Source organism: Suricata suricatta, chromosome 8 (genome assembly GCF_006229205.1).
Source record: "Suricata suricatta isolate VVHF042 chromosome 8, meerkat_22Aug2017_6uvM2_HiC, whole genome shotgun sequence".
In the NCBI taxonomy this organism is placed as follows: Eukaryota; Metazoa; Chordata; class Mammalia; order Carnivora; family Herpestidae; genus Suricata; species Suricata suricatta.
Window position 1 is genome coordinate 31327652 of NC_043707.1, and position 27898 is coordinate 31355549.

General features: G+C 41.1%; 3 long non-coding RNA genes across 4 annotated transcripts; 2 read left to right on the top strand and 1 right to left on the bottom strand.

Annotated features, from left to right (window-relative positions):
- The first annotated feature begins 27 nt into the window (after positions 1-27).
- Positions 28-10157, top strand: LOC115298598. Its single transcript, XR_003911791.1, has 4 exons — positions 28-202; positions 4017-4104; positions 5679-5773; positions 10120-10157. It is a non-coding gene; the product is annotated as an uncharacterized LOC115298598 (long non-coding RNA).
- Positions 324-26531, bottom strand: LOC115298599. 2 transcript variants are annotated; one of them, XR_003911793.1, is made up of 5 exons: positions 26355-26531; positions 21468-21610; positions 17493-17628; positions 15948-15999; positions 324-517 (listed from the first exon to the last, which is right to left on the bottom strand). It is a non-coding gene; the product is annotated as an uncharacterized LOC115298599 (long non-coding RNA). The 2 variants fall into 2 exon arrangements; XR_003911792.1 differs by lacking the exon at positions 324-517 and having other exon boundaries at positions 15780-15999.
- Positions 19805-27791, top strand: LOC115298600. The gene is made up of 3 exons (XR_003911794.1): positions 19805-19841; positions 21280-21538; positions 25816-27791. It is a non-coding gene; the product is annotated as an uncharacterized LOC115298600 (long non-coding RNA).
- The last annotated feature ends 107 nt before the right edge of the window (positions 27792-27898 follow it).

The following is a 27898-nucleotide window of genomic DNA, read 5'->3' on the forward strand; positions in this document are numbered from 1 at the left end:
GCGCCTGCGCGCAGGGGGCTCGGCGTTTTGGAGTGGAGGTTGTGCGTGATTGTGACCGCAAGTGAGAGAATAAAGTGAAATGCAGGTGAAGAGCTATTCAAATGCTATTCTTATCCCTACTGCAGTCAGTTCTCTCTTTAAGAGAGGGATTTGTTCCCAAAGCGGCCTGTCCTCCCGGGATTCTGTGAGAAACGGTGTGATGGTGAGTCGAGTCCCCCCGCCCCCCTCAGGCAAGGCAGCCGCAATGCTGCTAGTCTCTGCCAGGAAACATTGGAAACAGTACTTCGAAGTCACTTTTTGATACATAAGTATCACATCGAAAGTTTTTCTTTTTAATTTAAATAGTTCCTAAGCCAGCGATACCAATTTGACTGAGAAAGTGCTGGTGAAGTAAAATGAAGGATGATTCTAGAAATAAGTGCATTTTGGTGATAGTGTGGAGGAATTGGCGTCCTCAGTGCATTTCTGATGGGGCTGTGGAATGATGCCGCTGCTGTGGAAAACCCATCAGCGGTTCCTGGAAGAGTCAAATACAGAGTTAGCTCCATGAGCCGTTCCGCTGCTAGGTGGTTACCTAGGAGACATGAAAACATGTCCACGCAAAAACTCGCACACAAATATTCATAATAACCTAAGGGTGAAAACCACGCAAATGTCCATAAACTGAACAGCAGATAAATAAAATTGTGGCATGCCCATGCAATGGACTCTCATCCAGCCATAAGAAGGAATGAAACGTTGATAAATCCTACAACGTGGATAAACCTTGGAAACATGAACCCTGAGCGAAAGCAATCAGATACACGAGGCCACGTGGAGTATGACGCTGTTTATGTGAAGTATCTAGACTAGGCAAATCCATAGAAACAGGAAGCAGGTTAGTGTTGCCAGGGGCAGAGAGGAGGGAGAAATGAGGTGTGACTGCTACTTGGCGATGAAAATGTTCTGGAATGCTAGAGTGGTGGTTCTGCAGTCTGTGAATGTAGTAAAACCACTGAATTGAACGGTTTTTTTAAAAAAAATATTTATTTATTTTGAGAGAGAGTGTGTGTGTGTGTGAGCAAGTGGGGGAGGGACAGAGAGAATCCCATGCCGGTTCCCACGCTGTCAGCACAGAGCCCGATGCAAGGCTGGAACTCATAAACTGTGAGATGATAACCAGGTGCTCCTGATTTGTACACTATAAATGGTGAATATTAGCATATGTGAATTGCATCTCAATAAAAGTAAGTACTGTTGCTTGAGGAGAAGATTAATTAGAGAAGATGGATACCTTTTATTTAAAATGAGGTATGTTTAGAGGAGCTTTAGTGTGGCTCATTTGAATTTCCAACACTTGATTTCAGCTCAGGTCATGATCTCAGGGTCGTGGAATTGAGCCCCATGTCAGGCTCCATGCTGAATGTGGAACCTGCTTAATATTCTCTCTTCCTCTGTCCCTCTCCCCTACTCTCGCGAAAATAAAATAAAATAAGGTATATATAACATAAAATTTAAATTGAGAGAAGGGTGTAGAGAGACAAAGTGGAGATGTTTAATTTGCAAAGGCTTCCCTTGGCCTTAAATATTGATGATACTTTCTGGCATCATTTTCTTTTACTGTTCAGGGCACACACATCCATACACTTCTCCCCCTCATTAACCACCCTGTAATAGTATCTCCATTTTGCAGATGAGGAAGTGCAAATTTAAGAGAGGTTGAGCACTGCTCAGAGGCACACTAGTGGGCAAGTGACAGAGCGGATTCCAGTCTAAGTTTGTTGACATTGAGTCTGATGCTTTTTCTATTACTCCATTGGCCAACTATGTTTATTGTTATTTTTTAAAGCTACATTTAACTTTACCCCAAAAAATCCCTATTTTCCTTTTTCTTGATGCAGAGAAGCCCTTTGCAGGACAATGTTCATCAGCCATCATCAGAATTGTTTCATTTTCACAAATCATACTGCCCATGTAGGGAGCAAAGTTTCTTGTTCTTTTATTCAACCTATGTTTATTGAGCACCTTCTGTGTATCAGACACTCTTCTTGGAATTGGAGATACAGCAGTGAGTGAATAAAAACAAGACATATTTTGGGGCAACCTGGTGGCTCAGTCAGTTAAGTATCTGACTTTGGCTCAGGTCATGATCTCACAGTTCATGGGTTTGAGCCCCACACTGGGCTCTGGGCTGACAGCTCCAAGCCTGGAGCCTGCTTCAGATTCTGTGTCTCCCTTTCTCTCTGCCCCTCCTGTGCTCGTACTCTTTCTTTCAAAAATAAATAAACATTAAAAATTAAGTTAAAAAACATTTTTATTATTTTCAAGGAGCTGTGAGGGACAGGGTGAGCAGGATAACAAATAAGTAAGATGTTATCAAGAAGTGCTATGAGGAAAAATAAAGCAGAGTTCCATTTCCATTCAGTTCAAAAACATGAAAAACAAAATAATGTATTATTTAGGGAATTTTCTATTATCTAGCTACCAATCTTAAAACGATAAAGATCAAGGGGATGATTTTTAAAACTGGAATAATGGTTACTTCTGGGATAGAAGAGGGATGGGATAGAAAGAGACACGAAAGGTTTCAAAGTATTGAGAAATGCTGTAGCCTGAATGTTTGTGTACTGCCACCCCCAAATTCATATATTGACCCTATTGATATTTGGAGGTAGGGGCTTTGGGAAGTGCTTATATCATGAGAGTGGCACCCTCTTGAATAGGATTAATGCCCATTTAAGCTATACCCCAGAGACCCCTCCCCCTTTTTGCTGTGTGAGGACACAGCACAGATCGCGTTTGTGAACCCGGAAGCAGGCCTCCACCAAACCATAGGATCTGCTAGCACCTTGATCTTGGATTCCCAGTGTCTAGAACTGTTAGAAATAAATGTTGCTTATAAACCACCAGTTTATATATTTGGGTCTATACCAACCAGAGTGGAGTATGGCGATAATACTCTATTTCTTAGGTTCTAAGTCTTTCTGTTTCTTTATCCTGTGTGTGTGTGTACAAATATACACACTTAAAAAATATTTTTACGTTTCTTTAGTTCTGAGAGAGAGCACGAGTGGGGGACAGGCAGAGAGACAGGGAGACACAGAGTCCAAAGCAGGTTCCAGGCTCTGAGCTGTCAGCCCAGAGCCTGATATTGGGTCCAAACCTACAAATCATAAGATCATGACTTGAGCCAAAGTCAGCTGAGCCACCCAGGCACCCCCATACACACTTTTTAATACATGAGGATTTAATAGTTTTAAAAATCTTTAAAAAATACAGTGGGTCAGGTCACCCGACCTGAGGTGGCTCAGTCAATTAAGTGTCCAACTCTTTCTTGGTTTTGGCTAAGGTCATGATCACAATTTGTGAGATCGAGCCCCATGTAGGGCTCCATGCTGATAGCACAGAGCCTACTCGAGATGCTCTCTCTCCCTTTCTCTCTGCCCCTCCCCGCTTGTGCTGTCTCCCTCTCAAAATAAAGATATAACTTTAAAAAATTAAAAAAATAAAGTCGGTCTTATGACCCCACAATTTCACCTTAAGGTATATACGCAACGTGTACCCAAAATGTGTACATACGTCTGCCCAAAGACAGAACTAGATTGTGTCACATTCACATAATGGAGCGCTATAGATCAATGAGAAATGAACCAAACCACACACAACAACAGGAATGAATCGTACAAACTTGATATCCAGTGAAAGAAATCAATCACAAAAGAGTAAATTCTGTGTGACTTCATTTATGTAAAGTACAAAAACAGGCAAAACAATCTATGTTGTAGAAATCAGGCTGGTGGTTATCCATGGGGGAAGGGTTGAGGCTGGACAAGAGGGATGCTTCTAGTAGTTGGTAATAGTATTTCTTGGTGTGGATGCTAGTGTGTGTGTGTTCAGTTTGTGAAAACTTGGTGAACTGTATACTTGTGATATGTGAACTTTTCATGTATGTATATTTGAATAAAACGTTAAAAAACAAAATTGAGTGAGAAGATATAAAAGATCAGGGTGGTGATGGGTGCGCTGTTTTACATCAGGTGGGCAGGACCGGCCTCTCATGAGGAGAAAACTGAGCCGGAACCCCAGGGAATGAGCCATCTACACACCTGGGAGAAGAATATTCTAGTAAGTGCTCATCCAGCTTGTCTTAGACTGAGTTCTTTGGAGATAAGCACCAGGCATATCTTTGAAATTCCAGTGTTTAACTCCGCACCTGGCACATTGCTAACCTACAAATGGAATAATTTTGGGGTATATTATCCTAGTCACTTCTAGGACTTCCTTCTGGTTTTAGAGACTTTTTTTTTTTTTTTTTTTTTTGACTCATGGTGTCTTAATTCTGGTCTGTGCCCTTCCATGGGACTTTCTTCTTTGGGAAAGAAGGGAACAAATCCTGAGATGTAAAATGTTTAAACCCAGCTGTTTCCAAATAATCTCAGACCTTCCACTCTCTGCCTGGAAACCACACATTCCTTTATTTACCCCCAACTTGATCCCTCTGAACACACATACTTTGTCCCACCAGGATCTAAGTGGCTCATATTTCTAGTCCAATACTTATTACACTTCACTGCTACTCTTTGCCTACTTAGATCACTTACAACTGAGCAGCACGGGGATCAGGTCTTTGATTTGTTTTCAACATGTTATTCCCAAAGTATGACTATTACCCTGCAGTCTTCAGAAAATGCTGGTTGAACGCATGTGTCAGGGTTAAGATCCAGGAAGAGTAGAGTTGGGGTTGGGAAGTCTGTTGATGGTTATATATAATACATAACATACTTTAAAGTATTTTGTTTCTTGAAATCCCTTCCCCTTCTGTCGAGAGAGAGAGAGAGAGAGAGAGAGAGAGAGATTTATTTTAAGGAATCTCAAGCAGATCACACTGGCAAGTAGGAAATCTGTACGTTAGGCCAACAGGAAGAGTTGATGTTGCACTTTGAGTCTGAAACCTGCAGGACACAAGGCTAGAACTCGGGGTTTTTATGTTATTACAGTCTTCTGAAAAATTTCTTCTTTTCTGGGGAAGCTCTATCTTTTCTCATAAGGTCTTCAACTGATTGGGTATGGCCCACCTTCACGGTGGCAGTTAATCTGTTTTAGTCAAAATTAAATATTCATCATATCTTAAAAATGCTTTCACAGAGTAGGGGAGGCAGAGTTTTACCTCTGCCCTCTTAGGGTCTTTGGCTAGGTTTGATTAAATTGACATGAGACAGGAGAAGAGTATACATATTTCTTTAATATAAGTTTTACATGATTAGGAGGCCTTCATAAGGAAATGGAGACTTAAGTGGCAAAACCTTTTATGTTAGGTTGAACAAAGGAAAACAGCTGTGGAAAACTAAACTGTGTGGGGTGGTAAAGGAAGGTAAGAATTATTTTATTTTATTTTTTTATTTTTTAATGGTTTTTTATTTATTTTTGAGAGACAGAGACAGTGCGAGCAGGGGAGGGTCAGAGAGAGAGGGTGACACAGACTCTGAAGACAGGCTTCAGGCTCTGAGCTGTCAGCACAGAACCCGACACAGGGCTCGAACCCACGAACCGTGAGATCATGACCTGAGATGAAGCCGGATGCTTAACTGACTGAGCCACCCAGGTGCCTCAAGAATTATTTTAATAAGATATGTTCTACAGAATTCTCTGGTCACAATTTCCTGTCCTTGATAATTAATGTTACTTCCCTTCCAATACAGGGAGGACATCTGAGGTCTTACCACCTGTTTCCAGGAAGAAAAGGGGGAAGGTCAGAGTGCTCTTCTTGTATCTGCTGTTTAAGTGCCTTTAGCTCGTAAGTTTTATGTCAAAGAGACATGTCCGGGTGACATACTGTAATTTCCTTCAATAGCAACATTTAGACTGATGTTTGACCAAACCAGTGGGAACCATAGCCTAGCCAAGTTGACACATAAAGTGAACCGTCACACCCACCAAAGCTAAGGAGGGTGGGTACCCTTTGCTGTGGGCCTGCAGTTGTGGGTAATCCTTTCCCACTGGCTTTCCCTTGCCTCCACCCAGGAGTCTTATGGGTTAACTGAGCAAAGGGGAAGGAATGTGCTTTGTAAGTACGTATCTTGAGGAAGCACTGGTGAGCCAGAAGGGGAGGAGACATTTGAATGTCTGGAGCACGGAGCCTGTGGGTGCTGGGAGCCCATATAAAGTTGGAGAGTCCACTTCCTTGGCTCTTTGTGGCCAAGAGACAACAAAGCCCATCTCATAATGCACAGGCACAAACCACTTCATTTCTCAAATTTATGAGTATGTGGAAAACCAGAGAGGAGCAAAAGCAGGATTCCAGAATCGTGCTATGATTGAAATGGTTGCACTTGACAAACGAATGCTTTTAACACAGAAATATTAAAAAGCTTTATGATTTTGATAGTCATGCAATGATTGCCAGGTTTACAAAGTTAATCCGAGAGGCAGAATGCTTTAATAACCAGTTAAATTGTAATCTGAAAGTCTCCTCCCTTTCTTGTGGGCATATCTCTGGCTAAATATATAAACAACCTCCTTTAGAAGGAATGTTCGAAACCTACATTTGAGGCTTTCATGAATGTGAAGCCCAGGCAAAAAGTACCTCTCAGCCTGGGCTGGCCTCCCGATACAGCTTTACCATGCCTCAATTTCTTGTTATTTTTGTGGCCTTCAGGAGGGGGTCCCAGACAGAATTCATAACGTGGTCATGAGTCACAGCCTCCGCCCTGGTTTCATACTTTTTTTCCAGTTACAGATTCACCCTCAACTGAATATATAATTCCTTCTAGGACTTCAGTTTTTCCCCTAGGGCTGGAAGGGATTCATTCATTACTGAGAGCTACTACTTTATGTCAGACATTGTTCTAGAGGCCGTGGGTAGAACAAAGGTCTCTATCGTCATAGAGCTGATGCTCTAGTAGATGGAGACAGAAAATAAGCAATACATATAAAAGGAAAATTAAGTAGTGTGTTAGAAGAGGATAAGGGGTATGGGAAAAAAACCTCAGGGTAAATGGGGTCCAGAGCGTGGAGGTAAGAGGGGATATGCCACACTGTAAATAGGGTGGTTCTGGTACGTCTCACTGAGGAGACATTGAGAAGACTCAGGCAAAGAACGGAAGGAGGTGAGGGAGTCAGCCTGGAGGAAACAGGAAAGGGTATACATGGAAGAGGTAACAAATGCAAAGGCTCAGCGTGTGTGCATAGGAATGCACTTATATATTTGAGAATTAGTAAAAAAGTCAATATGGTTGAATCTCAATGATCAAGGGGAGAGTAGTAGACAACTTCAGGGAGGTAATGGAGGCCAGATCATATGTAGCTATATAGGAATTTGGTTTTTTCTCTGAGTTGTTATCAACCTTCCCCTTCCCCCCCATTATTATGTTCCTTAGGGGACTTTTTAGATTTTATATTCCTAATTGCTACTCTCTCATAATATTTTAATACCATAGAAATAGCTCATATTTTTATCTACTGTGGCCTTTTGGAGGACCATAAACCATTATAATATCCAAGATTTGTTTTCACCCCTCTGCTCCCCAAAAAACAACTTTCATCCCCTTGGAGATGATATTGTTCCTGTTGACAGTGCATGCTGAGTGAAATAGGGAGTCACCAGGGAATTTAAACAGCGGAATGATATGATCTCACTAATAAAAGGATCATTCTGGATGTTCTATTGAGAAAAGACTATAGGAAAGTAAAAGCGAGCAAGAAGACAAATTAAGTAAGAGATTGGTGACAGTGACCATTGACCAGGATGTTAGCAGTGGAGGTATTGAGAGGTAGTCAGATTATAAATATACCTAGAAGGTGAAACTAATAGAATTTCCTGATGCATTGAATGTAGGATGTGAGAAAAAAAACAAAGGAATAAGAATGATTTTAAGGTGTTTGGCCTGAGTCACTGTAAGGATGGTATTATCAACTTAGATGGGAAAAGATAAAGATAGAGTAGTTTATTTAGAGGGCAGTTGGTGGTGGAATCAGAGTTCATTTTTGCCCACATCTATTTGGTGTGTATCCAAGTGGAGATTTTGAGTAGATAGAAGAGTCTGGAATTCAGGAAAGAGTTCTGATGGAAATATAAATTTGGGAGCTATTGGTTGATAGTAGGTCCTTAAGGCCATGAGATTGGATAAGCCAAACGGGGAGTGAATGTAAATAGGGAAGAGAATAAAAGCCTGATCCCTGGGGCATGCCAACATTAAGAGGTTGTGAGAAGAAGAGGAATCAGTGAAGGAGTCTGGGAAGGAATTTTGGTGAGGTTAGAGGAAACCAGGAAAGTGCGGTGTCCTGGAGAACATGTGAAGAGTGTACGTCAGGGAGGAGTGAGTGACCGGCTGGAGCCGACACTGCTGATAGGTGCTGAGAACCATCAGTGGGTGGTTGATTGTTGGATTATGTGCTATAAAGGTCATTGATAACTTCAAGAAGGGTAGTGTTAGTGGAATGGTCAAAACAAAGTCTGATTATTATAAGATTAGGAGAGAATGGGAGTGGAGAAATCAATGACATTGAGGAAAGTCATCTACTTTTAAGAGTTTTACTGCAAAGGGATCAAAGAAATGGGGCAGTAGCTGGTAGAAGGGCTGGATGCATCAGTGATCAGAACAGACCTCGGTGGTCAGTGGGGTCAAGGGAAGGTTTTGTCAAATTGAGAATAAAACCGTAGTTGTATGCTGATGGGAATAACTCAGAAGGTGGGGGGGGCAGGTATGTGGATGGTGATGTAGGAGAGAGCAAAGAGAATTTCTGGGGCCATAGCCTTGTGAAAGTGAGGAAGAATGGGGTCTAGTGAAGGATTGACTTTAGGTAAGAATATGAACGTTCATTCATGGCAACTGATGGGCAGGCCGATTATATGGACACAGATGCTGATAGTAGCTGGATAGAAATGTGGGTGGGGGAGTCTGTGAAATATTTTCAGAAGTGAGGACTATAGCCATTGCCTGAGAGAGGCGGGGAGATGACGTATTTGAATTTGAGGACAGAGGCCCAGGTGTGAAATGGTCATCCCAGAAAGAGTGACTAAGGAAGGTTTGATGACAGCGTCATCGGTGGAGAGCAGCACACAGAAGTGAAAGGCTGTGGTGTTGGAAGATTCACTTACATGGATTTTGAAATTGCTGAGTGTTAGGACAGGTAGGGAACTGGAGAGAGTGACACTAAGCCAGGAGCTGACATTGTTTAGAAATGAGGGAGAAAATCATGGTAGCTGGCAGATAACAGGAGCAACTTGTGGTAGGATCTGAAAGGCTCTGAGCAGTTATGAGCTTAAGTCCCTTTCTGGTCAAGGTAGTGGAGCTGGGAATGTGACAGGTGATGGTGGGCAAATGTGGCCTCAGAGGAGTGGCACAGTGAGCCAGAGCCCAGGGCCAGCCAGTCAACAAGTGACCAAGCCTACTGGGAGCTAGAGTAAGGAGGGGCTCTTCTGCCTTCATTAGAGGGTGAGTGTACTGGTTGGGGCAAGCATCTGTATTTGAAGGATCCTGATGGTAAGATGGAGATGTGTAAGTTCCCAGAGTTACTGCTGCACATGATCCTGTAGGGCCTGAACGGATAGGAGTCCTCCAGGTGGCACCACTGCGGACTTGTTAAACAACAGTTTCTTGCATTTGTGGAGTTATAGCCCTGTATTACTTGTGTTTGAAAACATCAACACATCCTCATTCTCTATTCAGTCCCTCAAACCTCAGTTCAAGGCTGATATTAGAATTTAGCCCCTTGCCTTGCAACCCAAGATCATGTTCATAAACTGGGGCCATATTTTCCAGAATTCGGCAAAATAAAGTCAAATAAAATTCAGGTCCACAAATTCAATATCATCTCTTTCCCAACTACTCCTCCCTCTTTGTTATCCCCATCTCCCTTTCCATAAAACTACCCAGGAGAGGTAAGGCACCCAAACTTGGTGACTCTTTCTTTGCTTTCCTCAAATAAATGACAATGTAGCCACTGCAGAAAGAAGAAAGGCCTGGGCAAGTCTTGGCAGATACTCCAAAGAGAGGAAGGGTGGGAGACCAGGCAGGGGCTAAGATGGAGGTGGGGTGGTAATGTGAACCCGAGCTGGGAAGGCTGGAGCATGGGGTTCAACCAAGTCCTAATTTTTTAAAAAAAATTTTTAATGTTTTTAAATTTTATTTTATTTTTTAGAGAGAGAATATGAGCAGGAGAGGAGCAGAGAGAGAGAGGGAGACACAGAATCGGAAGCAGGCTCCAGGCTTCGAGCTGTCGGCACAGAGCCCGATGCGGGGTTCAAACTTGTGAACTACGGGATTGTGACCTGAGCTGAACTTAGAAGCTTAACTGACTGAGACACCCAGGCACCTCGTCCAAATTCTAAATCATCTCAGGGACAGAGGGGGTTGGGCCCATCGGAGAAAACTTTTCTGGGTTGAACATGGGAGAGAGTCTTTTCTGATTTTGACTTCTCCCTTGAAAACTCTTCCCAGGTTGATTAGATTATAATGTGAAGATGTGAGTTGATTTTATTTCATGATTCTTTAATCTTCCCATCACCAGTGACCTCCTTTGTTATGGACTTAATGTCTCCCCTCACTCCCTTTCATATGTTATAATCCTAACTCCAGATGTGATGATAGTAGGTGGGGCCTTTGGGGGGTGATTAGGTCGTGAGGGTGGGGCCCTCTGAGTGGGATTAGGGCCATGATCCGAAGAGACTGGAGAGAGCTTCCTTCTTGTCTCTGTTCTCTACCACGTGAGGATAAAACTAGAAGACAGCAGTCTCATCTCAAAGAATGCTTTCACCAGAACCTGACCATGTTGGCACTCTGATCTTGGACTTCCAGCCTTCCGAACTAAATTTCTATTGTATATGAGCCACCCAGTCTATGGTAGTTTGGTACAGCAGCCAGGACTGAGACACCCTACTTTTAGTCTCTTTTTACAACACTGCATTTATGATGTAACCTTTTCCCCATTTTTGTTTCAAATTTGTTAAAATTTTTCATTTCTATTTCCAGTATCATTGGATATTGGATACCTTCAACATCCATTTCTACTAAGTATTTTATTTAAAAAAATTTTTTTAACATTTTTTTTTTTAGAGAGAGAGACAGTGCAACAGGGGAGGACAGAGAGAGAGGGAGACACAAAATCTGAAGCAGGCTCCAGGCTCCCAGCTATTAGCACAGAGTCCAATGCGGGGCTTGAATTCACAAACCATGAGATCATGACCTGAGCTGAAGTTGCTTAACCCACTGAGCCACCCAGGTGCCCCTCTACTAAGTATTTTAAGTCATTCAGATCATTCACAGACCCCACTGTGGGAACCCAGCTGCCTGATTTCCTTTTTGACTGTCATTTCCTGTACTGCCTTGGTCAGTTTCTGTGTATTGTGCCAGTCCTGTCCACATTACTGTTGCTTTTCATCAGAGCTGACTCATGGGTGCTCAAACTGTACAGTCACACAGGGCCCTGTGCTCAGAGGGGCCTGTGCTGGGTTTAATGCTGTGCTGTCCCCGTCTTGAAATTTGTAATACTTTTTGAACAAGGAGCCCCACATTTTCCTTTTGTACAGGGCCCCCAAATGTAATTGGTCCTGCCAGTCATGACTGGGGTAGGTCCTGGGACTGGTTGGGGGCATAGTCCTGAGTTACTCTGACAGGCTGTTCCAGACTCTGGCAGAAGGGAAGGGGACTTCACTTTCTCACAGTCCATATCTCAGACCCACTTTGTTTTCTTGCGTTAAAAAATGTAAACACGAGGGGCGCCTGGTTGGCTCAGTCAGTTAAGTGTGCGATTCTCGATTTCAGCTCAGATCACCATCCGGGGGTCGTGGGATCAAACCCTTGTCAGCCTCTGCGCTGACAGCTCGGCACCGGCTTAGGATTCTCTCTGTGCCCTTCCCCTGCTCATGCTCAATTTCTCTCTCTCTCTAAATAAATAAATAAATAAATAAACTTTAAAAAAACTGTAAACATGGACACAGATTCCCTCTTGCCTCTTTGTTTGCAAAACCTCCTGCCACAAATTCTGTGCCTGTTGCTTTCATTTTTGTTCCCTTGTACTTTATTTTCATTTCCCCCCAACCAAGTCTGTACATGGAGCAACCAGCCAAGAGCTGTCCTTGGTGGAGACTCTGTTCACCCCACCTCCCACGCCCCCTTTTGCCACCACCAGGTGGGTACCCATGCACTTCTGCACATTTCCTGCTGCCATCTTTGAACTTTCTGCCTCCAAATGCACTGAAGGCCAAGAGTGGTAAAGGGTAGAAGGGAAAGGAGATGAAGGAGAAGGAGAGGAGGGGAGGGGAGGGAGAAAAGGAAAGGAAGAGAGAAGCAGAGAGTGAGTAGTTGAAGGTCGGGAAGTGCTTGGGATGAGAACTTGCTAATCCTCTCTGCATAGCTGGTACCCCTCTAAACTTATTTTTATTTTTTTATTTTTTAGAGTGAAAGAACAAGCTTCGGAGAGGGGCAGAGGGAGAGAGAGAATCCAAAGCAGGCTCCACGCTCAATGCAGAGCCTAACACTCTGGAATCTGAGCCGAAATCAATAGTCACTCAACCAGCTGAGACACCCAGGTGCCCCTAAACTTACTTTAAAAACAAAATAAGACATAAGTATTATAGAAAAATTAGGAAATATACACATGCAAAAAGAAGAAAAAAATTAGGAAATACACACATACAAAAAGAAAATATGTTATCCACAACCAATTATTCAGAGATAACTATTAGCATTTGGAATATTATATAGACACATTGTGCATACTATTTTGTAATTTTTTTGTCCTATCAATAATTCAACTATGTACACACATATATTAAACTACCCATTTAAAATAGCTACCTAGGGGGCACCTGGGTGGCTTAGTTGGTTGGGTGTCTGACTCTTGATCTCAGCTCAGGTCTTGATCTCAGGGTCATGAGTTTGGGCTCCACGCTGGGCATGAAGCCTACTAAAATAATAAAAAAGAGTAGAATAGAATAGAGTAAAAAAAGAAAACTACTTAATATTCAATCACATAATTTACATAATTTAATAATTTATTGTACACCTGGGTATTTAAGTTGTTTTCAATTTCATTTATAAACAACATGTACTGAAAATTCTTGTGTATATCCAGGCTATGCACTTTCTGGATACTTTCTAGAAGGAGCATTTGAAAGGATGGCAGTCCACTGTGTAGAATAGTGGCTAAAGCATGTATTGAAAACACTTACGTGCTCTGTAATTTAGTTACACCATTTAATCCCTCTGCATCTCTGTTTTCTGCATCTGTAAAATGAGGGTGATGGCATACTGCTCCATGGGCAGGTCTGAGGATTAAAAGAACTAATACCACACTCAGCCTAGTGTCTGGAACATGATAAAAGCTCAATAAACGTGGGCTGTTATTACTGCCCAGACAGCTCTTTCAAAAACTTGCACAAATTACACAGCACCCTATACTAGGATACACTGTCACTTGAATTAATATTAGATATTATCCTCCTTTCAAATTAGTGATTCTCAACTTTGACTCATGTGGGGAACCTTAGAAAATACTGATACCCTCGTCGCCCTCCCAAGGATCCTGGTTTAATTGGTCTGGGATGTGACCTTAGGCATTGGAATTTTTGAGGCTTCCCAGGTGATTGTGATACACAGATACGTGAGTTATCACTGCTTTAGTTCTTCTTGGAGGGTGGCGTGGGGGGAGGTACTGATGGTGCTAGCAGCTGGGGGGAGGCGGGGAGGAGTAACTGCTTAATGGGTACTAGGTTTCCTTTTGGGGTGAAGAAGACTCCTAGTTTTGGAGCTAGATAGAAGTGGTAGTTATATTGTGAATGTACTAAGTCCACTAAATTCTCACTTTAAAATGATTAATTTTGTGTTATGTGAATTTCACCTCAATAAAAAAAATATTATGTCTTTTATTTTTATTTCCTTTAAAATTTTTTAAATGTTTATTTATTTTGAGAGAGAGAGACAGAGACAGAATGGGGGGAGGGGCAGAGAGAGAAGAGGGAGAGAATCCTAAGCAGGCTCCATCCCATGAACTGTGAGATCATGACCTGAGCCAAAAGCAGGAGTTGGACGCTTAACTGATTGAGCCACCCAGGCGCCCCTATTTTAGTTTCTTTACAATTATGATTGAGGATTTAATTATATGTTTAGTGACCATTAGGATTATTTTTCTTTTACTCTTTTCTTAAGCCTATTGCCCACTTTTCTGCTAGGATGTTCATTTTACTGTTTCTAGGAGTTCTTACGATGTTAACCTTTGTCTGACATAGGTTTCAAATATTTTTTTCAGTTTGCTTTTTGTCTTTTATTCATGTGTGGTTTTTTTTGATATATACAAATTAAAGTTTTTTCTTGTAATTAAGCTGTCAAGTTTTTTTTTTATGATTTTGTCCTTCAGTGTCAGGCTTAGGAAGCACCTCCCCCTCCATGCACAATAGAGAAAAAGCAGACTAAATCTAAAGAGAACAGAAGGAAGGAAATAAGAAACATTAGAGTGGAGATAGAGAATACAAAATAGAGTAGTAGAGAATTTGAAAATAATAGGGAAAATTCATTAAACCAAAAGTTGGTTTCATGAAAAGAACAATAAAATCGACAAATCTTTATTTAGCCTGACTGAGTATGAAACAAAGAGAGAAGACTCATATAAGTAAAATCAGAAATGAGTTTCAGATGACATTACTACTGACCTTACAGGAAAAAGAAGAGATTATAAGAATATTCTGAACAGTTGCATGCCAACAAATTAAATAATCTAAATGAAAGGGATGAATTCCTAGAAACACACACTGTACCAAAACTGACTCAAGAGGAAATAAAAAATCTTGATAGACCTATAGCAAATTAGGAGATTGAATCAGTAATCAAAGACCTTCCCAAAAGTCCAGGACCAGATGGCTTTACTGGTGTTATCCAGTGAAAAGTTCTACCAAACATTTAAAGAAGTATGAATGCCAGTTCTTTTCAACCTCCTTCAAAATATAGGAAAGGAAGAAACACTTCCTAATTTATTCTATTAGCATTATCCTTATAACAAAGCCAGAAAAACACATTGCAAGGAAAGAAAACAGCAAACCAATATTCTTTATGAACATAGATGCAAAATCTTCAATAAAGTATTAGTGAACTAAATCCGGCAACATATTAAGAGGATTATATACCATAACAAAGTAGAATTTATCCCAGGAATGCAAAGATGGTTCAACTTACAAATTTAATCACTGTAATTCACCACAATAGAAAGAAGGGGGGTGTTTTATCTTTTGATATTAGCTGTTGGTCTGAGATAGATTTAAAATATTTTTTCATGATATAGAAGTATTTGCTTCTACTTCTCTAGAGCTTCTGTTGGTTAAAATAAATATTACCTGTTTATTTCACAGGATACTGATTTGCATCTATTTGAATAATTATCCTTTCTCCTTTTTATACAGTAAAGTGTATTAATGGGTTTTCTAATGTTTAGCCAGTCCTGTTATCTTATAACAAATCCAAATTGGTCACAGTATCATTATGACCTTTTAAAAATGTTGAATCTGGGGCGCCTGGGTGGCTCAGTCGGTTAAGCCTCCGGCTTCGGCTCAGGTCAGATCTCACATTCGTGGGTTCGAGCCCTGCATCAGGCTCTGTGCTGACAGCTAGCTCAGAGCCTGGAGCCTGCTTCCAGTTCTGTGTCTCCTTCTCTCTGCCCCTCCCCCTCTCATGCTCTGTCTCTCTCTGTATTAAAAATAAATAAAACATTAAAAAAATTAAAAAAATAATAAAATAAAATAAAAATGTTGAATCTGATTTGCTTTTATTTTGTTTGCAATCATTATATCTATACTTTTAAATGAGGTTGATATGAGGTTTTGTACTTTTTCCATGTTGTGTATGTTAGCCAGGAGTTGGTGTCCAGGTTTCTGTTAGTTTCATAAAATGACTTGGGAAATAGTCGACTCTACCCAATGTTCTGCCATAGTTTTTATAGTATAGAAATTATTTCTTTCTAGAACATTTGAAAGAATTTACCCTCAAAGCGAATTAGATCTGACATCTTTCTTGGAAGTATATTGTTGATAACCTGAAAAAAAAAAATCTCATTTGTGATTTGTGATCAGTTCAAGATTTTAACTTCTTATATCGGTTTTGAAAATTTCCTAGAAAATCACCCATTTCACCAATATTTTAAAATGTTTTAACCTAGAGTTGTATAAGCAATCAAGTCTGCAGTAACAGCATACGCTTTCCTAAAAATTACTAAAATCACACAGTGAAAACCACAAGGTTTAGGGGGAAAATGGGAAAAATGGGCATAATCCTCAAAAACTTTGTCAATGACCATTAAAAAAAATATATGAACCTCATAAAACAATAGCACACTGTAATAAACATGACCCTGTATATTGAAAAAGACCTGGAATTTGCTTGTGGAAGTGGGCCCTGGAAAAGTTGCAGCTTGAGATTTGTTGTGAAGTGGCCAGGGGGGAAATCTAAAATTGGACCAAGTTGTAACAAGTTGTAACAAGATCTGGGTGGCTGTGGCTTAACATCCGAGGAGCTGAGGTAGCTGGCAAATGCTTTAGCTGACTGGCTCAGCACCTGGCTCAGCGGGGTGCAGTTTTTTGTATTTTCCTGCTGTTCCCTTTAAACGTCCCTCACTGGCATGGTAAAGCATTGATTTATTCCCAGCAGTTTCCAGTGGGTAGATTTACAACAAGTTCTGTTGCTGTGATGCCCCAGTGACCTCTCTGCCATTCCGTGAGGTGTGACTTAAGTGCTCTCTGAAAGATCTGGATCTCTGCCCTGGGAGTGGTAGCTGCCCATTATATCTGCTATTCTTGCTAATCATTAGGCTCCGGAATAGCCCACTCTCTCTCAGGTAAATACCCTCCTCCTATAGTGGGAATTTGATATGCCAAAGCCCTTCTGTTACAGAGTCACAATATATCAATAAAACAACTACAATGAACACCAAATACATTTTGTGAAAATTTACAAATGAATGACAAAATGTAAATTCTCTCATGGATGGCTTTTAGATATGGTAATTATTATCTAAAACTGTTGTGAGAAAGGTAATTCTGCAGATGTGTAAGCCAGGTTTGTGCAAAGATCTGCCATGGTGAGTGGGGGGTTGGGTTTTGGCACACCAGAATGGAATCTGCCTGTTTACAGGAAGTTGTATTGGTTCCAAATGACAGAAAGTGAGACTCCAGGATTCGGGGGTGGGGGTGGGGGTGGTTGAGGGACTAGGACCTAGAAAAGCGGATTTTGAGAGACACAGGGCCTGGAAGAATTTGCAATATCAGGCAGAACATGCATATATGCTGAACTCACTCTTTAATGTTGCAAAGGCCTATTAAAACTTTTATTGTTTTATGCTGAACCTGGGTCCATGGTTCATACTGAGTATTTAAGAGAAGTTTAGGCTTTCATGGATCCATTCATGGGATACAGGAATTCTGTGGGGTTGGTCTTTCTGGCTTGAGGGAGTACCTCCCTTGCCTACGCTGCCTCTTGTCACTGGCTCCTGTGTTTTCCTGTGCAACTGAGGGAAACTCTTGACCTCCTTACCTGTGCCTCCTGTGACTCCAGGGGCAGCCATTGCACAGTGAGACATCATCCTTAGGAGGAGGGTGAATGGTTGGATGTTAGGGTCTATTAGGGAATCCAAAACACAAAGCCAGAAGAGATCATTCCAGGGGGATTCCTGTGGAGGAAAAAAAAAAAAAGCAATTACCCATGGTTCTCAGCTCTCTTCACCCTTCAAAAGTGTTTCCTTTCATGGGGGTGCCTGTGTGGCTCAGTCGGCTAACTGGTCGACTTCTGCTCAGGCCATGATCTCGCAATTAATGAGTTTAAGCCCAGCGTCGGGCTCTGTGCTAACAGCTTAGGTTTCAGATTCTGTCTCTGTCTCTGTCTCTCTGTCTCTCTCTCTTCCCCTCCCCCGCTCACACTTAGTCTCTCTCTCAAGTTAAAATATTTTTCTTTTTTTTTTAATTTTAAAAAATTTTTTAAATGTTTTGTTTATTTATTTTTGATACAGAGAGAGACAGAGCATGAGAGGGGGAGGGTCAGAGAGAGAAGGAGACACAGAATCGGAAGCAGTCTCCAGGCTCTGAGCTAGCTGTCAGCACAGAGCCTGACACGGGGCTCGAACCCACAAACCATGAGATCTGACCTGAGCCGAAGTTGGAGGCTTAGCTGACTGAGCCACCCAGACGCCCCTCAAGTTAACATATTTTTCAAAGAAAAAAAAGTAGTGTTTCCTTTCTATCCCAGTGTAAGAGAAAGGGATGGAAATCCATGGTGACCAGTCTCTGCTTTTTAGCAGAGAGAGGGGGAAAAAGGCAGGAATTCAGGGGGGAAAAAATCCGTTTCGGGAAAGAGAGTGGGTAATTGACTGGAGTGACCTTTGCAGTGTCTTTTGGAAACATAAGTATGGTAAGAAGCTAAGAATACCTCTTAGAGAAGGCATTTCTCCGTTTGCCCATAAGTCAAAAGTGGAGTTCTGAGGCTTAATATAGCCACAGATACATTTTGTTTGGACTGTTTAAACAATAGTGAATGGGTTGTTGATAGTTAAACAGTAGGGGCTTTCAAATGAAAATACGGATTTCTGGTTTCACTTAAGTAGTTGATCTGGCAAGATTGGTCTCAATCTAAAAGTATAAAGGAGTTTGGCAGAGAAACCCTAATTCCTTAATAATCTGATCCAAGGAAAAGTGTTGATTTCATTTCCAGAGTAACCTTTCTCAGTGAGAAAGAGTGAGACTTCTTGGAGTGAAAACTTTCCACCTTTTAAAAAACCTGAACTGTAACATACATGAAAATATATACATCATAAGTGCTCAGTGAAATAAAAGATAACACACCCGTGTAATCATCACTCAAGTCAGGTAGATGTTACCGGTATCCTTAGAAACTCCCTCGTAGGCCTTCATGCCTATCACTACCACCCTCTCTTCTTTCCAGCTCTAAACATGATAGGTTTCTTTTGCCTGATTTTGCATTTTATAGAAGTGTAAGCATACACAGTGTACTCTTTTATGTGTCTTTTTTTAAATCATTAAGATGTGTCTTCTTTTAATATTTTTGTGAGTTTCATCTACGTTGTAGCGTAAAGCTATGATTTGTTTCTCTTCATCTCCCAGTACTCCAGCATATGAAAATATGAAAATACAACACTTTATTGCTGCTATGGTTGGTAGACAGTTGGGTTGGTTTCAGTTCTTGACTGTTTTAAATATTGCTTCTATAAATTTTCTTGTCCAGTCTCTTAGTGTGCATGCATGCCTTTCTGCTGGGCATATACCACCAAGCTAAATTGCTTGGCCCCAAGGTACACATACGTTAAACTTTGGTACTTACTGCTAGTTTTCCAAAGTGGTTTTCCCAATTTATTCCCTCACCAAAACAGTATGAGGGATTCCGTCACTTCATATCCTCACGACCATTGGTGGTTTAAGCCTTTCTTTGAATTTGTGGATGTATTTCCTTGTGGTTTTCATTTTCAGTCTTTTCTTTGAGAAATTCCATTGAGCATCTATTCATATGTTGATTGGTCATTTGAATTTTCTCTACTGCAAAATGCCTGTTAGGGTATCTTCTGTCCATTTTTAATTGGGTCATTGTCTTTTTCCTATGAATTGGCAGGAATTCTTTATAGATTTCAGATACAAGCCCCTTTGTTGTGTGTGTTATAAAAATTTTTTTTTAACTTTTATTTATTTTTGAGAGACAGACAAAGCATGAATGGGAGAGGAGCAGAAAGAGAGGGAGACACTGAATCCAAAGCAGGCTCCAGGCTCTGAGCTGGCAGCACAGAACCTGACATGGGGCTTGACCCCACGGACCACAAGATCATGAGCAGAGCCGAAGTCGGACGCTTAACTGACTGAGCCATCCAGACGCCCCTGTTGTGTATGTTATAAATATCTTCTCCAGCTCTGTGTTACAACTACCTTTCACACTAATAGTGTCTTTTCATGAAAATGAATACTTTTTTTATTTCAGAATTTTATTGTGGTAAGAACACAGTATGAGATCTACCTGCTTAACAGTTTTTAAAGTATACAACACGGTATTATAGGTACAACGTTGTACAGCAGATCTTTGGAACTTATTTATCTTTCTGAACTAAAATTGTATGCTCATTGATTAGTAACTCCCCATTTCTGCCCTCCCAAGCTCTTAGCAAACACATTTCCACGCTTCAAGTCTATAAATTTGAGTATTTGAGGTACTTCATATAAGCAGAATCATGCAATATTTGTCTTTCTGTGACTGATTTCTCTCACCTTCAAGACTCATCCATGCCATCTCTTGTTGCAGAATTTCCTTCTTTTGTAAGATTAAAAAATATTCCATTGTATGTATATACCATGCTTTCTTTATCTTTTTGTCTGCTGATGGAGATTTCCACATCTTGGGTATTGGGACTAGTGCTACAATGCTCATGGGAGTGTTAACATTTCTTCAAGATCTTGTTTCATTTCTTTTGGCTAAATACTCAGAAGTAGGATTGGTAGATCCTATTTTTAATTTTGGGGGAACATGCATTCTGTATTCTGTAGCAGCTGCACCATTTTACATTCTCAGTGTGCAAGGGTTCCCATTTCCCCACATCCTTGACAACACTGTGTTTTTTCTTTTTTCTTTTTTCTTCTCCTCTCCTCCCCCCCTCCCCTCCCCGCCCCTCCCCTCTCCTTTTCTTTTCTTCAGTCATCCTGACAAGTGTGAGGTGGTTTTGATTTCCATTCTCCTGATGATTAGTGATGTTGAGCATCTTTTCATATACCTGTTGGCCATTTGTATGTATTTTTGGAGAAAAGTCTGCTCAAGTCCCTAACCCATTTTCTAACTGGGTATTAGGTTTTTTTGTTACTGAGTTGTTGGACTTTCTTATATATTTTGGAACTTAAGTCTTTATCAATACTATGGTTTGCATATATTTCCTCCCACTCTGTAAGCTGCCTTTTCACTCTGCTGATTGCTTCCTTTGCAGTAGAAACTTTTTAGTTTGATGGAGTCACACACGTCTATTTGTGTGTTTGCCTGTGCTTTTGGTGTCATATCCAAAAAAAATAATTGCCCAGACCAATGTTAAAAAGCTATCTCCCTAAGTTTTCTTCTAGTAGTTTCATGATTTAATATCCTACATAAGTCTTTTATCCATTTTGCATTACTTTTGGGTTTATATATATAGTGCCTCAGCGTCCCTTTTGTAAATGGAGATAAGAATAGTACTTCATGGATTTTGTAAAAAAGTAAATGAAGTAATACATACAAATCACATAAAAGAGTGCCTGGCATTTTCTAAGTTATAAATGTTAGCTCTGTTTTTTCATTTTCCTTATAGCCCTGGCCCCATACCCCCATTCTGCCCTGGGATTCCAGGCCCAAAACCCTCTGGCTTCTACCACTGAGATTCGTGGCAGTCCCTGTCCTGCCTCAGCCACTCCTCCACTGTTGCCGGCATCCTGGGTCGCTTGGCTGGCCCCATCTCCACGATGGGGGGGCTCCACACTTCCGCGATGGTGGGAGTACCTGAGAGACCCCGTGTGCTGTGAGTGGCTGCCGGGGGAGAGCAGGACACTTGAAGCTTCGTCAAGGAAAAGGTGAGCAAGGAGGAAGGCTTGGAGAGATCAGACTCCTTGTTTTCAGTAGGGAGGTGGGGCAGGTTGCTGGGTCTTTCCCACGGGCATGTGAACGAAGGAGACAGAGAATGTAATTATTACCATTGAGCTGCCTTTCCAGTTCAGATAACCAGATGTTACGTAAGGAGTCAAATGACAGGACTTAAAAAAAAAAACCTTTCAAATAATACAGTTTCTGATCATACAAAAAGCACCCCCAATTATTAATAAATAAAATCCCCATTTATACTCTTAAGTGAAAGTAACTTGTAAATGACAAGTTAAAATTCAAACTTTTGTCCCATACTCCACCTCAATTTATTTTTCTTTTCTTTTCCTTCTTTCCCTTATTGAGCAGCAGCTTATAGAGTAGGCTGTGGTCCTCTTAGAACCTAAACCCTGAGTGACTTCTGCTCAGTGCATGTCATTTGCTCAGCCCCTCCAAAGTTAAATTAATCCAAACCCCATATCTTCCATGTATACCATCTTCTAATTGTCAAGATTAAGGGAAAACAAAAGTATCACAGGACCTGAGAGTTACCTTCCAATTAGAAAAGAAGAACTTTTAGGATCTCTAGCAGTTACATAGAATAAAAGTATATCCGAAGATACACTTGTGCAAAAGATATTACAAATCTCAAAGACATCTGGGGAGGAGGACAGTAGAATAGAAAAGCTAGTCATACGTTCAGAGGAACATACTCTCTGTGAACTCAGTTGTAAAGTTAGCAACAAGCTAATTGTAGCTCTTGTGTTACCATGTCTTTGAGGAATGTGTATCTAACCATATTCTCACCGATGTCAAATCGGAAGCTCTGATACATTCCTGTTTTCCTGCAAAGTTTATAAATTTGCCATACTGTTCCCCTCAGTCACTAGGGTAATTTGAGGTTCCCCTTTATTTTAATTTTAATTTTTTTTTGGAAGGGAGGAAGGGCAGCAGGAGAGGGCGAGAGAATCTTAAGCAGGCTCCCAGTGTGGAGCCTGACAAAGGGGGGAGGGGGCTGCTAAATCTCCCAACTGTGAGATCATGACCTGAGCTGAAACCAAGAGTCAGATGCTTAGCCAACTGAGCCACCCAGGTTCCCCAAGCCTCCCCTTTATTTTTAAATGGTGTATTGAGGTGTAATTGACAAACTATAAACACATATTTACAGTAGGCAATTTCATAAGTTATGAAATCATAAGTTACATCTGGAAAACAATCTTCACAAAGAAGATAATTAATATACCACCCAGGAAAGTGTCCTCATGGCCCTTCCTAACCCCTCCCACGGCCCCTGCCACTTCCTCCCCAGGAAACCACACATCTTCTTTCTCTCTTTTTAGCTTAGTTTGCAATTGCCTGAACTTTATGCAAATGTGTGGCTTCTTTCACTAAATATAATTATTTTGACATTCATCAACATTTCCATGTGTGGAGATAGCTCATTCCTTATATATTGATGTGTAGTATTCCACTGTATGGACGTACCATTATTTGACTATCCATTCATCTGTCAGGGTACATTTGGGTTCTTTCCAGTTTTTAGCTATCACGAATAAAGCTGCTGTGAATATTTGCGCACAGATCTTTGTATGGGTATATGCTCTCATTTCTCTTGAACAAATACCTTGAAGTGCAATGGCTGGTTCATATTATGGGTATATGCTTAACTTTTTAAAACTGTTAAGACGGGGGACAGAGGATCTGAAGGGGGCTCCTTGTTGACAAGCTGACAGCAGCAAGCCCGATCTGAGGTTCAGACCCACAAACTGCGAGATTGTGAACTGAGCTAAAATAAGCAATCGACTGAGCCACCCAGGCGCCCCTATGTCTAACTTTTCAAGAAACTACCAAGATGTTCTCCAAACTAGGTATTGTTTTGTATTCCCAGCATCACTGGTTAGGAATTCCAGTTGCCCTATATTCTTGCCAACACTTGGAAGGGTCAGTCTTTTAAATTGTAGCTATACTAATAGATATGTAGTGTTGATAGTGGCTCATTTAAGCATTTAAATTTTTTTTAATGTTTTATTTATTTTTGAGACAGAGAGATTCAGAGCATGAGCAGGGAGGGGCAGAGAGAGAGGGAGACACAGAATCGGAAGCAGGCTCCATGCTCTGAGCTGTCAGCACAGAGCCCGATGCGGGGCCGGAACTCATGAACATGAGATCACGACCTGAGCCAAAGTCGGAGGCTTAACCGACTGAGCCACCCAGGTGCTCCTCATTTAAGCATTTTTTTATGATAGCTACTTTAAAAATTATCAGATAATTTCAACATCCGAGTACTCCTTTTTTTTTTTTAAGTTTATTTATTTACTTTGAGAGAGAGCACAAGTGTGAGAGGGGCAGCGAGACAGGGAGAGAGAGAATCTGAAGCAGGCTCCACACTGCAAGTATGGACCCTGGTGTAGGACTCAAACTCACAAACTGCAAGATCGTGACCTAAGCCAAAGTTGGACCCTGGCACCCCAATATCTGAGTACTCTTAATGTTGGCACTTGATAATGATCTTTTCTCATTCTAGTTATGATTGTCCTGGTGGTTGGTATTGATGAATGATTTTCTATTGTTTACTGGACATTCTGGTTGTTACGTCATGCGACTCTGTGTCTTACTTTACCTTTGTTCTTTGTAGAAGGCAGTCACCTTGTGTAGGTGTAGAGTGCAGGTGTAGGGGGGATATATGTTCTGCCCTCTCGGGAGCTCTACTGATGCCAGCCTGGTGACAGTGGAGCACCAGCTCTCACTGTCTCGCTTCTACTGGGCAAAGGTGGAAGTTCAGCTCCACACTCTGCCCTGCTGACACCAGGGTCAGGGTCACACAGTGCACACTAGCATTCTTCACACCGTCTTCTACCATATTGCTTCCAGGTGCTGGTGGAAGCCCAGATCCCTCCTGAAAGTCTATTTTATCTTAATCTATGTCTATGTTACTTTGAATTCTTTACATACTACAATGAACCAAGTAGATATCTTGCAAATAGAAACATTCTTTAAAAACACTCAAGGGGCATCTGGGTGGCTCAGTTGGTTAAGCGTCCGGCTTTGGCTCAGGTCATGATCTCACGGTTCGTGGGTTTGAGCCCCACATCATGCTCTGTGCTGACAGCTAGCTCAGAGCCTGGAGCCTGCTTTGGATTCTGTATCTCCCTCTCTCTCTGACCCTCCCCTGCTTGCACTGTCTCGCTCTGTCTCTCAAAAATAAATTAAAAACATAAAAAATACTTAAAAACACTCAGTAGGTGGGATAAATAGCAGAATGCATCCCATTTTAGAACAAATTAGTAAGCTAAAGAATTATTCTAGGATTTAGGTTCTTTCCCTCAACTCTATGGTGTTCTTTAGAATTCTCTATACCCTGTTATAATTAATGATTCTTTACATTAACTTTTTCTGTTCAAATTAAATCTTATGTAGGTCTTTATCCTCATTGGATTCTAACTGATACACTAGTAATTCCTAATGAATCAATTTTTGAGGGGTTGCCTGGGTGGCTCAATTGTTTAAGTGTCCGACTTCAGCTCTTGTGGTTCGTGGGTTTGAGCACCACATCAAGCTCTTGCTGACAGCATGGAGCCTGCTTAGGGATTCTGTGCCTCCCCCTCTCTTTGCCCTCCCCTGCTTGCACTCTGTCTCTCTCTGACTCTCAAAAAATAAATAAATATTAAAAATTTTTAAAAATTTACATTGATCTTTTTTTGCCCCAAAATAAAAACAGACCTGGAATTTCAATGACTTGAGACAAAAGTTTATTCTAAACTCCCCTGAAGTCCAATCAGCGTTTGGGAACAGTCTTCCATACTCCTCTCCTTTAAGCTCTGACTCTAGAATCAAGGTCCCTTCTATCCTAAGTCTCCACTGTCCCTCTTGGCCTCCCCAGGGTCACTACTGGGTCTTCTGCATCTGGCCCACTGATAGAGAGATTGAGAGAATAGAGAATTATATGGGCTGTTTTATGTCTGGGCGTGAAGTGGTATACATCTTTGCTGCCCAAATTCCAATGTCCCCAACCCATTCGTGGCCCAAACAGGGAATTTGGGAATCAAAGTCTTCAGGAAAGAATATAGGGTAGTGAGCAACTAGCTAGACTCCCATTTTTCCAGTGGATTGACATTAATTTTAGATTTATCAATGAACTGTGTTTATATTTTTATAATTAGGTACGTTTTTTCCTTCCTCATATTCAAAATTAATACTATGATGTAGTGTCTTGTGTAGTAATTTGTTTTTCTTTGTCTCGCCCTCCCCCTTCCCTTCCTTCCTTTATTAGTTCTCATCAATAAATATTTATCGAGCTGACCTGTGGACACCTCTGATGTCCAGGCACTATTCCAGGTTCTCGGAACCTAGCAGTGAGCAAAAGAAGAAATCGAAATCCCTGTTTTGTTGTGCATAAACTCTAGTGGAAAGACCCAGAAACAAGGAGCAAAGTGAATACAGCTACAGCTACAGACACTGGAAAGTTCTGTGAGAGAAAACAGTGTGAAAGTTGTGAGTTGGTGAGGAGGAAGATGGTTAGATTAAAAGGTCAATGACGGTGCTTTTTGAGCATTTTCATTTGAGCTGAGTCCAGGATGACAAGAAGGAGCCAGCTATTGATTATCCTGGTGATAATCTCTGGCTCTGGGGCGTTCAACCCTCTGCCTCTTTCGCAAGTACACCTGTGGAGCGGAACTCGCCCGGAGAGGAACGGTCACCCACGCTGACAGTCGTTGCCTGAAACACTGGACCACACCCCCTAAGGGGGCCGGACGCCGCGCGCTAACCACAGTGGCTCTCAAAATGCGGTCCCCAGAGGGGCTGCCTCACCTGGCGGCCTGTTAGAAATGCAGCTTCGCAGGCCCAGCCCCAGATCCAAGGAGTCACCACTCTGGGGAGGAGCTCAGTGTTGGTTTCAACAAGCCTTGGAGGTGCTGCTGGCGCGCGCGGAGCCTGGGAGCCGCTGCCCTAGCCCCGCGGGGCGCTGCCAGGTGACTGCTTCCCGGTGTCCCCTCTCCCCCGAAACCCTCCTCCGCCCCGCCCTTTGCGGATGACCTAACATATGTTCTTGAACAAACAAAGCAACTGAAAGTAAAATTGCACAGACTCCCACTACCACATTTCCTCACCTGCTGGCAGCTGTGCTAGAATTTTCCATCTTCCCACCCCGTTTTTGTAAAGGAACCTCCATGTTGTGATCTGTGACTGCTCCTTCTACTCAGCTCTGGTTCTCGTCCTCTCTTGCCTATTCGAGGACATTGCAAGTTAAATGCCAGTGTTCTTGCCATTACATTCCAGTGGCATATACCTGTCCCTTTTTACTTTATTTTTATTTTTATATATTTTATTTTATTAAGCACATATGTTTAAGTGTTTGAGTCAATTATAGAATCATGACATTCTACTCCCAAATATTTCAGTATAAATATTTTAAAAACATTTGTATGGACAACCAAAGTAAGATTATTATGATGAATCAAATGAGTAATAATTCCTTAAATCTAATTCAAAATATCTAGTTCAAAATCAGATGTCGTCCGTTGTCCTCCAAAAATCCATGCAACTGTTTTTTCAAAGCCAAGATCCATTCCAGGAGCTGGTGGTTTATTCCTTGATTTCTTTAACTCCAGGGTAGCCCTTCCTTTTCCTTATCCTTTTTAAGGGAAAAGTCAGGGCTAGTTGTCCTGTCAAATAAATGTCCCACCTTCTGGATATTTTTGATTGCTTCCTGATGGTGACATTTAGTTCATCCTCTATTTCTTGTATTCCCTATAAAAATAAATTAAAAGACTTGATAGATTTAACTTAAGCATTTGCAAAGGGATGTTGTGATGAGCACTAGGTGATGTATTAAATGTGTATGTATGCATGCATATGTGTAATGGGTATGTGTAATTTTACTTAAAATTTTATTATATATAAAAACAAAAAATGTATGAAACAGCTCAACAGATTGTTATAAAATGATCACTCATGTAATTCCCATCCTAAATAAGAGAAAAAGACCTTTACTCCAGAAGCTCCTGATACCATGTCTCTCCCAAGTTACAGTCCTCCCCCTCTCCTGTTATTCTAGATGTACTCATTATTCTAACTTGTATACTATTTTTTGCCCTGGTCTTTCTTTATGGTTTTTCCACCTTATAAGGCATTGTCAAACAATATATGTGCATTTTGCCTGATTTTCAAGTTCTTAGTAAATGACAACATACACTATGTATTGTTTTGACTATCTTCTTTTGCTCAATAAAGTAAGATTCATCCATATTCTTTCACGTAATTGCAGTTCATCCATTTTCAATGTTATATTTCATCAAATGATTACATAACCCTATATTTTTACATTCTACTGTTGATGAGCTATTGTGAAAAAT